This window comes from Oryctolagus cuniculus, chromosome 18, assembly GCF_051225735.1.
Source record: "Oryctolagus cuniculus isolate XC-2025 breed Fujian yellow rabbit chromosome 18, ASM5122573v1, whole genome shotgun sequence".
NCBI classification, from domain to species: Eukaryota; Metazoa; Chordata; class Mammalia; order Lagomorpha; family Leporidae; genus Oryctolagus; species Oryctolagus cuniculus.
The window spans coordinates 33689604-33704279 of NC_142884.1; positions in this window are offsets into that span (position 1 = coordinate 33689604).

A 14676-nucleotide genomic window follows, 5' to 3' on the forward strand; every position below is an offset into this window, starting at 1 on the left:
ATTCCTCTTGTGCCCTGAACTCCATATGCCAGCCTCAAAACCAAAGCTCACATCAGAAAATTCATCACGAACCATGATAAACAAGAAAAAGGAGAAAAAAGCCAAAGAAATGCAAGAATCCATAATGATATTCAGCTTGATTTCGTCACAAGGAAACCGACTGTTCCCGGATTCATCCAACCCTCCAGCGGACTGCCTGTGGAATTCTGACTGAATTAACCTGAAAATCACAGTGAAACTCAGTTTGGAGGCAATTAATATCTGTCACCTCAGCCAAAGTGTTCCATTTGATTTTCCAAAACACAAAAACTCACCTTGGTCGTGTTACCTGTAGGTTTCTAAGCTTCAAACGGCTATTTGTTGTGTTTTTTATTTCATAATACATACTCTGTCCAAACTCTTGTTTGTATTGCATCAGAATACAAAATTTGGGAAGGAAGAAGGCAAAACCAACACAGACCCAAAAAACATCTAGTAAATTGACACACTAGAATCCACAAATTTGCTGAAGCACTCAAAATATTGACAGCAAGCCAGAATTGGAGGAGGCCAACAGCTGTGCCCTGATTGAAAAGAACCATCCTCTTGTTCCCTGAACCCAATATGCCAGCATTAAAACCAGAGCTCACATCAGAAAATTTATTACAAACCATGATACATAAGAGAAATGAGAAAAAGCCAAAGAAATGCAAGAATCCATAATGATATTGGGCTTGATTTAGTCGCAAGGAAACCGGCTGTTCCTGGATTCATCCACCCCTGCAGCTGAATGCCTGTGGAATTCTGATGGAATTAACCTGAAAATCGCAGGGAAACTCAGTTTGGAGGCAATTAATATCTGTCACCTCAGCCAAAGTGTTCCATTTTCTTTTCCAAAACACAAAAACTCACCTTGGTCGTGTTACCTGTAGATTTCTGAGCTTCAAACACCTATTTCTTGCACTTTTTATTTCATAATAGCTACTCTGTCCAAACTCTTGTTTGTATTGCATCAGAATACAAAATTTGGGAAGGAAGAAGGCAAAACCAACTCAGACCCAGAAAATATTTAGGAAATTACTGCTCAAGAAACCAAAAGTAAGCTGAGGCATGCAGAACAATGACAGCAAGACAGAATTGGAGCAAGCCAACAGCTGTGCCCTGATTGAAAAAGAACCTTCCTCTTGTGCACTGAACTCAATATGCCAGCCTCAAAACCAAAGCTCACATCAGAAAATTCATTACAAACCACGATAAATAAGGGAAATCTGAGAAAGCCAAAGAAATTCAAGAGTCCTTTGTGGTATTTGGCTGGATTTAGACACAAGGAAACTGGCTGTTTCAGGATTCATCCCACGCTTAAACAGACTGACTTTGGAATTCTGATTGAATTCACCTCAAAATTGCACTCACACTCAATTTGGAGGAAATTAGTATCTGTCCCCTCAGCAGAAGGGGTCCATGTCACTTTCCAAAACATAGAAACTCATCTTGATTGTGTTGCCTGTACAGTTCTAATCCTGAAAGGCCAATTTCCTTTGTTTTTTTTTTTTTCTTTCATAATGGCTACTCTGTAAAAATCTTGCTTGTATTGCATCAGAATACAAAATTTGGGAATAAGAAGGCAAAAGTAACTCAGACCCAGAAAACATTTAGGATATTGCCACTCAAGAATCCACAAATCAGCTGAGGCACCCAAAACAATGACAGAAGCCAGAATTGGAGCAACCCAACAGCTGTGCCCTGATTGAAAAACAACCCTCCTCTTGTGCCGTGAACTCAATATGCCAGCTTAAAACCAAAGCTCACATTAGAAAATTCATTACAAACCATGATAAATAAGAAAAATGAGAAAAAGCCAAAGAAATGCAAGAATCCATAATGATATTGGGCTTGATTTAGTCGCAAGGAAATCGGCTCGTCCAAGATTCATCCCCCCCTCCAGCTGACTGCCTGTGGAATTCTGACTGAATTAACCTGAAAATCGCAGTGACAATCAGTTTGGAGGCAATTACTATCTGTCACCTCAGCCAAAGTGTTCCACTTTATTTTCCAAAACACAAAAACTCACTTGGTCTTGTTACCTGTAGATGTATAAGCTTCAAACGCCTATTTGTTGTGTTTTTTATTTCATAATGGCTACTCTGTCAAAACTCTTGTTTGTATTGCCTCAGAATACAAAATTTGGGAAGAGAGAAGGCAAAATCAACTCAGACCCAGTAATCATTTAGGAAAATGCCGTTCAAGAAACCAAAAGTCAGCTGAGACACCCAAAACAATGACAGCAAGCCAGAAGTGGAGCAAGCCAACAGCTCTGCCCTGTTTGAAAAAGACCATTCCTCCGGTGCCCTGAACTCCATATTGCCGCCTGAAAAGCAAAGCTCACATCAGAAAATTCATTACAAACCAGGATAAATAAGGGAAATTTGAAAAAACAAAGAAATGCAAGAGTCCTTTGTGATATTTGGCTGGATTTAGACACAAGGAAACCGGCTGTTCCCGGATTCATCCACCACTCCAGCTGACTGCCTGTGGAATTCTGACTGAATTAACCTGAAAATCGCAGTGAAACTCAGTTTGGAGGCAATTAATATCTGTCACCTCAGCCAAAGTGTTTCATTTGATTTTCCAAAACACAAAAACTAACCTTGGTCGTGTTACCTGTAGATTTCTAAGCTTCAAACACATATTTGTTGTGTTTTTTACTTCATAATGGCTACTGTGCCCAAACTCTTGTTTGTATTGCGTCAGAATACAAAATTTGGGAAGGAAGAAGGCAAAACCAACTGAGAATCAGAAAACATTTAGGAAATTGCTACACAAGAAACCACAAATCGGCTGAGGCACCCAAAACAATGACAGCAAGCCAGAAGTGGAGCAAGCCAACAGCTGTGCCCTGATTGAAAAAGAACCTTCCTCTTGTGCCCTGAACTCATTATGCCAGCCTCAAAACCAAAGCTCAAACCAGAAAATTCATTACAAACCATGATAAATCAGGGAAATGTGAAAAAGCCAAAGAAATGCAAGAGTCCTTTGTGATAATTATCTGGAATTACACAATAGAAAACTGGCTATTTCCAGATTCATCCCCCCCTTCCACAGACTGACTTTGGAATTCTGATTGAATTCACCTCAAAATCGCTCTCACACTCCATTTGGAGGGAATTAGAATCTGTCCCCTCAGCAGAAGGGTTCCATGTCATTTTCCAAAACAAAGAAACTCATCTTGCTCATGTTGCCTGTAGATTTCTAATCCTGAAAGGGTAATTTGCTGTGTTTTTTTTTTTCTTTCATAATGGCTACTCTGTCCAAAATCTGCTTGAATTGCATCAGAATACAAAATTTGGGAATAAGAAGGCAAAACCAACTGAGACCCAGAAAACATTTAGGAAATTACCACCCAAGAATCCACAAATCGCCTGAGGGACACAAAAAAATGACAGCAAAGCAGAATTGAAGTAAGCCAACAGCTGTGCCCTCATTGAAAAATACCATTCCTCTGGTGCCTTGACCTCAACATGCCAGCCTCAAAACCAAAGGTCACATCAGAAAATTCATTACAAACTATGATAAATAAGAAAAATCAAAAAAAGCCAAAGAAATGCAAGAATCCATAATGATATTGGACTTCATTTAGTCGCAAGGAAACCGGCTGTTCCCGGATTCATCCACCCCTCCATGGGAATGCCTGTGGACTTCTGACTGAATTATCCTGAAAATCGCAGTGAAACTCAGTTGGGAGACTATTAATATCTATCACCTCAGCCAAAGTGTTCCATTTGATTTTCCAAAACACAAAAACTCAACTTGGTCATGTTACCTGTAGCTTCAAATGCCTATTTGTTTTCTTTTTTATTTCATGATGGCTACTCTGTCCAAACTATTGTTTGCATTGTGTCAGAATAAAAAATTTGGAAATAAGAAGGCAAAACCAACTCTGAACCAGTAAACATTTAGGAAATTGCCACTGAAGAAACCAGAACTCGGCTGAGGCACCCAAACCAATGACAGCAAGCCAGAATTGGAGCAAGGCAACAGCTGTTCCCTGATTAAAAAAGAACTGTCCTCTTGCACCCTGAACTCAATATGCCAGCATGAAAACCAAAGCTCACATCTGAAAATTCATTACAAACCATAATTAATAAGAAAAATGAGAAAAAAAGCCAAAGAAATGCAAGAGTTCTTAGTGATATTGTGCTGGATTTAGTCGCAAGGCAACCGGCTGTTCTCGGATTCATCCACCCCTCCAGCTGACTGCCTGTGGAGTTCTGACTGAATTATCCTGAAAATCGCAGTGAAACTCAGTTTGGAGGCAATTAATATCTGTCACCTCAGCCAAAGTTTCCATTGTATTTTCCAAAACAGAAAAACTCACCTTGGTCGTGTTACCTGTAGATTTCTAAGCTACAAACACCTATCTGTTGTGTTTTTTATTTCATAATGGCTACCGTGCCTAAACTCTTGTTTGTATTGTGGCAGAATACAAAATTTGGGAAGGAAGAAGGCAAAACCAACTCAGACCCAGAAAACATTTAGGAAATTGCCGCTCAAGAATCCACAAATTGGCTGAGGCACCAAAACCAATGATAGCAAGTCAGAATTGGAGCAAGCCAACAGCTCTGCCCTGATTGAAAAAGAACATCCTCTTGTGCCCTGAACTGAATATGCCAGCCTCAAAACCACAGCTCACATCAGAAAATTCATTACAAACCATGATAAATAAGGAAAATCAGAAAAAAGCCAAAGAAATGCAAGAATCCATAATGATATTGGGCTTGATTCAGTCACAAGGAAACCGGCTGTTCCCAGATGCATCCACCCCTCCAGCTGACTGCCTGTGGAATTCTGAGTGAATTAACCCGAAAATCGCAGTGAAACTCAGTTTGGAGGCAATTAATATCTGTCACCTCAGCCAAAGTGATCCATTTGATTTTCCAAAACACAAAAACTCACCTTGGTCGTGTTATCCGTAGATTTATATGCTTCGAACACCTTTTGTTGTGTTTTTTATTTCATAATGGCTACTCTGTCGAAACTCTTGTTTGCATTGTGTCAGAATGCAAAATTTGGGAAGGAAGAAGGCAAAACCAATTCAGACCCAGAAAACATTTAGGAAATTGCCACTCAGGAAACCTGAAGTCAGCTGAGGCACCCAAAACAATGACAGCAAGCCAGAATTGGAGCAAGCCAACAGCTGTATACTGTTTGAAAAAGACCATTCCTCCGGTGCCCTGAACTCCATATTGCAGCCTTAAAACCAAAGCTCACATCAGAAATTTCATTTCAAACCTTGATAAATAAGGGAAATGTGAAAGAGCCAAGGAAATGCAAGAGTCCTTTGTGATATTTGGCTGGATTTAGAGAAAAGGAAACTGCCTGTTTCAACATTCATCCCCCCTTCCATAGACTGACTTTGGAATTCTGATTGAATTCACCTCAAAATCTCACTCACACTGTATTTGGAGGGAATTAGAATCTGTCCCCTCAGCAGAACGGTTCCATGTCATTTTCCAAAACACAGAAACTCATCTTGGTCGTGTTGCCTGTAGAATTCTAATCCTGAAAGGGCAATATGCTGTTTTTTTTTTTTCTTCATAATGACTACTCTGTCCAAACTCTGCTTGTATTGCATCAGAATACAAAATTTTTGAAGGTAGAAGGCAAAACCAACTCAGACCCAGAAAACATTTAGGAAATTGCTGCTGAAGAAACCAAAAGTCAGCTGAGGCACCCAAACCAATGACAGCAAGCCAATTGGAGCTAGCCAACAGCTGTGCCCTGATTGAAAAAGAACCTTCCTCTTGTGCCCTGAACTCAATATGCCAGCCTCAAAACCAAAGCTCACATCAGAAAATTCATTACAAACCATGATAAATAAGAAAAATGAGAAAAAAGCCAAAGAAATGCAAGAATCCATAATGATATTGGGCTTTTTTAGTCTCAAGGAAACCGGCTGTTCCCGGATTCTTCCATCCCTCCAGCTGACTGCCTGTGGAATTCTGACTGAATTAACCTGTAAATCGCAGTGAAACTCAGTTTGGAGGGAATTAATATTTGTCACCTCAGCCAAAGTGTTCCATTTGATTTTCCAAAACAAAAAAACTCACCTCGGTCTTGTTACCTGTAGATTTATAAGCTTCAAAGCCCTATTTGCTGTGGTTTTTATTTCATAATGGCTACTCTGTACAAACTCTTCTTTGCATTGCATCAGAATACAAAATTTGGGAAGGAAGACGGCAAAAGCAACTCAGACCCAGAAAACATTTAGGAAATTGCCACTCAAGAAACCACAAATTGGCTGAGGCACCCAAAACAATGATAGCAAGAAAGAATTGGAGCAAGCCAACAGCTGTGCCCTGTTTGAAAAAGAACCTTCCTCTTTTGTCCTGAACTCAATATGCCAGCCTCAAAATTGATGCTCACATCAGAAAATTCATTACAAACCAGGATAAATAAGAAAAATGAGAAATGAGCAAAGAAATGCGCCAGTTCTTAGTGATATTGTGTAGGATTTAGTAACAAGGAAACCGGCTGTTCCCGGATTCATCGAACCCTCCAGGTGACTGCCTGTGGAATTCTGACTGAATTAACCTGATATTCGCAGTGAAACTCAGTTTAGAGTCTATTGAAATCTGTCACCTCAGCCAAAGTGTTCCATTTGATTTTCCAAAACACAAAAACTCACCTTTGTCGTGTTACCTGTAGATTTCTTAGCTTCAAATGCCTATTTGTTTTCTTTTTTATTTCATGATGGCTACTCTGTCCAAACTCTTGTTTGTATTGCCTCAGAATACAAAATTTGGGAAGGAAGAAGGCAAAACCAACTGAGAATCAGAAAACATTTAGGAAATTTCCGCTCAATAAACCACACATTTGCTGAGGCACCCAAAACCATGAAAGAAAGATAGAATTGGAGCTAGCCAACAGCTGTGCCCTGTTTAAAAAAGACCATTAATCCAGTGCCCTGAACTCAACATGCCAGCCTCAAAACCAAAGCTCACATCAGAAAACTCATTACAAACCATGATAAATAAGAAAAATGCAAAAAAAGCCAAGAAATGCAAGAATCCATAATGATATTTGGCTTGATTTAGTCGCAAGGAAACCGTCTGTTTTTGTTGTGTTTTTTTTATTTCATACTGGCTACTGTGCCCAAACTCTTGTTTGCATTGTGTCAGAATACAAAATGTGGAAAGGAAGAAGACAAAACCAACTCAGACCCAGAAAACATTTATGAAATTGCCGCTTAAGAAACCAAAAGTCAGCTGAGGCACCCAAAGCAATGACAGCAAGCCAAAATTGGAGCAAGCCAACAGCTGTGCCCTGATTGAAAAAGAACCTTCCTCTTGTGCCCTGAACTCCATATTGCAGCCTAAAACTAAAGATCACATCAGAAAATTCATTAGAAACCATGATAAATAAGGGAAATGTGAAAAAGCCAAAGAAATGCAAGAGTTCTTTGTGATATTTGGCTGGATTAGACACAAGGAAACTGACTGTTTCCAGATTTGTCCCCCCCTTCCACAGACTGACTTTGGAATTCTGATTGAATTTACCTCAAAATCACTCTCACACTCAATTGGAGGGAATTAGAATCTGTCGCCTCAGCAGAAGGGTTCCATGTCACTTTCCAAAACAAAGAAACTCATCTTGATCATGTTGCGTGTAGATTTCTAATCCTGAAAGGGCAATTTGCTGTGTTTTTTTTTTTTTCTTTCATAATGGCTACTCTGTCCAAAATCTTACAAACCTTGATAAATAAGAAAAATGAGAAAAAAGCCGTAGAAATACAAGAAGCTTTGTGGTATTTGGCTGGATTTAGTCGCAAGGAAACCGGCTGTTCCCAGATTCATCCACCCCTTCAGGTGATGGCCTGTGGAATTCTGACCTAACTAACCTGAAAATCGCAGTGAAACTCAGTTTGGAGGCAATTAATATCTGTCACCTCAGCCAAAGTGTTCCATTTGATTTTCCAAAACACAAAACCTCACCTTGCTCTTGTTACCTGTAGATTTCTAAGCTTCACAAGCCTATTTGTTGTGTTTTTTATTTCATAATGGCTGCTCTCCCCAAAATCTTGTTTGTATTGCGTCAGAATACAAAATTTGGGAAGGAAGAAGGCAAAACCAACTCAGACCCAGAAAACTTTTAGGAAATTGAGGCTCAAAAAGCAAAAGTCAGCTGAGGCATCCAAAACAATGACAGCAAGCCAGAATTGGAGCAAGCCAACAGCTGTGCCCTGATTGAAAAAGAACCTTCTTCTTGTGCCCTGAACTCCATATTGCAGCCTCAAAACCAAAGCTCACATCAGAAAATTCATTACAAACCATGATAAATAAGAAAAATGAGAAAAAAGCCAAAGAAATGCAAGAATCCATAATGATATTGGGCTTCATTGAGTCGCAAGGAAACCGGCTGTTCCCGGATTCATCAACCCTCAGCTGACTGCCTGTGGAATTCTGACTGTATTATCCTGAAAATCGCAGTGAAACTCAGTTTGGAGGCAATTAATATTTGTCACCTCAGCCAAAGTGTTCCATTGTATTTTGCAAAACACAAAACCTCACCTTGGTCATGTTACCTGTAGATTTCTAAGCTTCACAAGCCTATTTGTTGTGTTTTTTATTTCATAATGGCTGCTCTCCCCAAAATCTTGTTTGTATTGCGTCAGAATACAAAATTTGGGAAGGAAGAAGGCAAAACCAACTGAGATTCAGAAAACATTTAGGAAATTGCCGCTCAAGAAACTGAAGGACACTGAGGCACCCAAAACCTTGAAAGGAAGACAGAATTGGAGTAAGCCAACAGCTGTTACCTGATTGAAAAAGACCATTCCTCTGGTGCCCTGAACTCCATCTTGCAGGTTCAAAACCAAAGCTCACATCAGAAAATTCATTACAAACCATGAAAAATATGAAAAATCCTAAAAAATCCAAAGAAATTCAGGAGTTCTTAGTGATATTGGGCTTGAATCATTCCCTTGTTAATGGCTGTTTCCAGATTCATCCACACCTCCCAGCTGAGTGTCTGTGGTTTCTGACTGAATTAACATGAAAATCGCAATGAAGCTCAGTTGGGAGGCAATTACTATCTGTCACCTCAGCCAAAGTGTTCCATTTGATTTTCAAAAACACAAAAACTCACCTTGGTCGTGTTACCTGTAGATTTCTAAGCTTCAAATGCATATTTGTTGTGTTGTTTATTTCATAATGGCTACTCTGTCCAAACTCTGGTTTATATTGCGTCAGAATACAAAATTTGGGAAGGAAGAAGGCAAATCCAACTGAGACTCAGAAAACATTTAGGAAATTGCCGCTCAAGAAACCTAAAGTCAGCTGAGGCACCAAAAAAATGACAGCAATCCAGAACTTGAGCAAGCCAACAGCTGTGCCCTGATTGAAAAAGACCATTAATCCAGTGCCTGAACTCCATATTCAAGCCTCAAAACCAAAGCTCACATCAGAAAATTCATTACAGACCATGATAAATAAGAAAAATGAGAAAAAAGCCAAAGAAATGCAAGAATCCATAATGATATTGGGCTTGATTTAGTTGCAAGGAAACCGGCTGTTCCCGGATTCATCCACCCCTCCAGCTGACTGCCTGTGGAATTCTCACTGAATTCACCTGAAAATCACAGTGAAACTCAGTTTGGAGGCAATTAATATCTGTCACCTCAGCCAAAGTGTTCCATTTTATTTTCCAAAACACAAAAACTCACCTTGGTCGTGTTACCTGTAGATTTCTAAGCTTCAAACACCTATTTGTTGTGTTTTTTATTTCATAATGGCTACCGTGCCCAAACTCTTGTTTGTATTGCGTCAGAATACAAAATTTGGGAAGGAAGAAGCCAAAACCAACTCAGACCCATAAAACATTTAGGAATTTGCCGCTCAAGAAACCAAAATCAGCTGAGGCACCCAAAACAATGACAGCAAAGCAAAATGGGAGCAAGGCGACAACTGTGCCCTGTTTGAAAAAGACCATTCCTCCTGTGCCCTGAACTCCATATTCCAGCCTCAAAACCAAAGCTCACAGCAGAAAATTCATTACAAAGCATGATAAGTAAGGGAAATGTGAAAAATCCAAAGAAATGCAGGAGTCCTTTGTGATATTTGGCTGGATTCAGACACAAGGAAACTGGCTGTTTCCAGATTCATACCCCCTTCCACAGACAGACTTTGGAATTCTGATTGAATTCACCTCAAAATTGCACTCACACTCAATTTGGAGGGAATTAGGATCTGTCCCCTCAGCAGAAGGGTATCATGTCATTTTCCAAAACACAGAAACTCATCTTGGTCGAGTTGCCTGTAGATTTCTAATCCTGAAAGGGCAATTTGCTGTGTTATTTTTTCTTTCATAATGGCTACTCTGTCAAAATCTTGCTTGTATTGCATCAGAATACAAAATTTGGGAAGGAAGAAGGTAAAACCGACTCAGACCCAGAAAATATTTAGCAAATTACCGCTCAAGAAACCACAAATCGGCTGAGGCACCCAAAACAATGACAGCAAGCCAGAATTGGAGCAAGCCAACAGCTGTGCCCTGATTGAACAAAACCATTAATCCAGTGCCCTGAACTCCATATTCCAGCCTCAAAACCAAAGATCACAAAAAATAATCATTACAAACCATGATAAATAAGGGAAATCTGAGAAAGCCAAAGAAATTCAAGAGTCCTTTGTGGTATTTGGCTGGATTTAGACAGAAGGAAACAGGCTATTTCTGGATTCATCCCCCCCTTCCACAGACTGACTTTGGAATTCTGACTCAATTCACCTCAAAATCGCACTCACACTCAATTTGGAGGGAATTAGTATCTGTCCCCTCAGCAGAAGTGTTCCATGTGAATTTCCAAAACACAGAAACTCATCTTGGTCGTGTTGCCTGTAGATTTCTAATCCTGAAAGGGCAATGCGCTTTTTTTTTTTTTCTTTCATAATGGCTACTCTGTCCAAAATCTTGCTTGTATTGCGTCAGAATACAAAATTTGGGAATAAGAAGGCAAATCCGATCAGAACCAGAAAACATTTAGGAAACTGCAGAAAAAGAATCCACAAATCAGCTAAGGAATCCAAAACAATGACAGCAAGCAGAACTGGAGCACGCCAACAGCTGTGCCCTGATTGAAAAAGAACCTTCCTCTTGTGCCCTAAACTCAATATGCCAGCCACAAAACCAAAGCTCACATCAAAAAATTCTTTTCAAACCATGATAAATAGGAAAAATCAGAAAAAAGCCAAAGAAATGCAAGTTTTCTTAGTGATATTGGGCTTGATTTATTCCTAAGTAAACAGCTGTTTCCAGATTCATCCACAACTCCCAGCTGAGTGAATAGGGATTCTGACTGAATTCACCTCAAAATGGCAGTGAAATTCGGTTTGGAGACAATTAATATCTGTCACCTCAGCCAAAGTGTTCCATTTTATTTTCCAAAACAAAAAAACTCACTTTGGTCATGTTACCTATAGATTTCCAAGCTTCCAAGCCTATTTGTTGTGTTTTTTATTTCATAATGGCTACTCTGTCCAAAATCTTCCTTGTATTGCATCACATACAAAATTTGGGAAGGTAGAAGGCAAAGCCAACTCAGACTCAGAAAACATTTAGGAAATTGCCACTCAAGAAACCAAAAGTCAGCTGAGGCACCCAAAACGATGACAGCAAGCCAGAATTGTAGGAGGCAATCAGCTGAGTCCTGATTGAAAAAGGCCATTCTTCCGGGACCCTGAACTCCATATTCCAGCCTCAAAACCAAAGCTGACATCAGGAAATTCATTACAAACCACGATACATAAGAAAAATGAGAAAAAAGCCAAGAAATGCAAGAATCCATAATGATATTGAGCTGGATTTAGTCGCAAGGAAACGGGCTGTGCCCGGATTCATCCACCCCTCCAGCTGACTGCCTGTGGAATTCTGAGTGAATTAACCCGAAAATCGCAGTGAAACTCAGTTTGGAGGCAATTAATATCTGTCACCTCAGCCAAAGTGTTCCATTTTATTTTCCATAACACAAAAACTCACCTTGGTCGTGTTATCTGTAGATTTCTAAGCTTCAAACACATATGTGTAGTGTTTTTTATTTCATAATGGCTGCACTGGCCAAACTCTTGTTTGTATTGTGTCAGAATACAAAATTTGGGAAGGAAGAAGGCAAAACCAACTCAGACCCAGAAAACATTTAGGAAATTGCCGCTCAAGAAATCACAAATCAGCTGAGGCACCCAAAAAAATGTCAGGATGCCAGAATTAGAACACGCCAACAGCTGTGCCCTGATTGAAAAAGAACCTTCCTCTTGTGCCCTGAACTCAATATGCCAGCCTCAAAACCAAAGCTCACATCAGAAAATTCATTACAAACCATGATAAATAAGAAAAATCAGAAAAAAGCCAAAGAAATGCAGGAGTTCTTAGTGATATTGGGCTTGATTTATTCTCTTATTGCTGGCTGGTTGCAGATTCATCAACAACTCCCAGCTGAGTGTCTGTGGTTTCTGACGGAATTAACATGAAAATCGCAGTGAAACTCGGTTTGGAGGCAATTAATATCTGTCACCTCAGTCAAAGTGTTCCACTTTATTTTCCAATACACAAAAACTCACCTTGGTCATGCTACCTGCAGATTTCTAAGCTTCAAACGCAATTTGTTGTGTTGTTTATTTCATAATGGCTACTGTGCCCAAACTCTTGTTTGTATTGTGTCAGAATGCAAAATTTCAAAAGGGAGAAGGCAAAAGTAACTCTGACCCAGAAAACATTTAGGAAATTTTCACTCAAGAAACCAAAAGTCAGCTGAGGCACCCAAAGCAATGACAGCAAGCCAGAATTGGAGCATGCCAACAGCTGTGCCCTGATTGAAAAAGAACCTTCCTCTTGTGCCCTGAACTCAATATGCCAGCCTCAAAACCAAAGCTCACATCAGAAAATTCATTACAAACCATGATAAATAAGAAAAATGAGAAAAAAGCCAAAGAAATGCAAGAATCCCTAATTATATTGGGCTTGATTTAGTCGCAAGGAAACCGGCTGTTCCCGGATTCATTCGCCCCTCAAGCTGACGGCCTGTGGAATTCTGACTGAATTAACCTGAAAATCGCAGTGAAACTCAGTTTGGAGACAATTAATATCTGTCACCTCAGCCAAAGTGTTCCATTTGATTTTCCAAAACAGAAAAACTCACCTTGGTTGTTTTACCTGTAGATGTCTAAGTTTCAACATCCTATTTGTTGTGTGTTTTATTTCATAATGGCTACTCTGTCCAAACTCTTGTTTGTATTGCATCAGAATACAAAATTTCAGAAGGAAGAAGGCAACACCAAATCAGACCCAGAAAACATTTAGGAAATTGCCGCTCAAGAAGCCAAAAGTCACTGAGGCACCCAAAACAATGACAGCAAGCCAGAAGTGGAGCAAGCCAACAGCTGTGCCCTGATTGAAAAAGAACCTTCCTCTTGTGCCCTGAACTCAATATGCCAGCCTCAAAACCAAAGCTCACATCAGAAAATTCATTACACACCATGATAAATAAGAAAAAAGAGAAAAAAGCCAAAGAAATGCAAGAATCCATAATGATATAGGGCTTGATTTAGTCGCTAGGAAACCGTATGTTCCTGGATTCATCTACCCCTCCAGCTGACTGCCTGTGGAATTCTGACTGAATTAACCTGAAAATCACAGTGAAACTCAGTTTGGAGGCAATTAATATCTGTCACCTCAGCCAAAGTGTTCCATTTGATTTTCCAAAACACAAAAACTCACCTTGGTAGTGTTACTTGTAGATTTCTAAATTTCAAACGCCTATTAGTTGTGTTTTTTCTTTCGTAATGGCTATTCTGTACAAACTCTTTTTTGCATTGCATCAGAATACAAAATTTGGGAAGGAAGAAGGCAAAGCCAACTCAGACCCTGAAAACATTTGGGAAATTGCCACACAAGAAACCACAAATCGGCTGAGGCACTCAAAACAATGACAGCAAGCCAGAAGTGGAGCAAGCAAACAGCTATGCCCTGATTGAAAAAGAACCATCCTCTTGTGCCCTGAACTCCATATTGCAGCCTCAAAACCAAAGCTCACATCAGAAAATTCATTACAAACCATGATAAATAAGAAAAATGAGAAAAAAGCCAAAGAAATGCAAGAAACCATAATGATATTGGGTTTGATTTAGTTGCAAGGAAACCGGCTGTTCCCAGATTCATCCACCACTAAAGCTGACTGCCTGTGGAATTCTGACTGAATTAACCTGACAATCTCAGTGAAACTCAAGAAACCAAATATCAGCTGAGGCATCCAAAACAAAGACAATAGCCAGAAATGGAGCAGGCCAACAGCTGTGCCCTGTTTGTAAAAGACCATTCCTCCGGTGCCCTGAACTCAAAATGCCAGCCTCAAAACCAAAGCTCACATCAGAAAATTCATTACAAACCATGATAAATAAGGGAAATGTGAAAAAGCCAAAGAAATGCAAGAGTCCTTTGTGATATTTGGCAGGATTTAGACACAAAGAAACTGGCTGTTTCCAGATTCATCCCCCCCTTCCACAGACTGACTTTGGAATTCTGATTGAATTCACCTCAAAATCGCTCTCACACTCCATTTGGAGGGAATTAGAATCTGTCACCTCAGCAGAAGCGTTCCATGTCATTTTCCAAAACACAGAATCTCATCTTGGTTGTGTTGCCTATGGATTT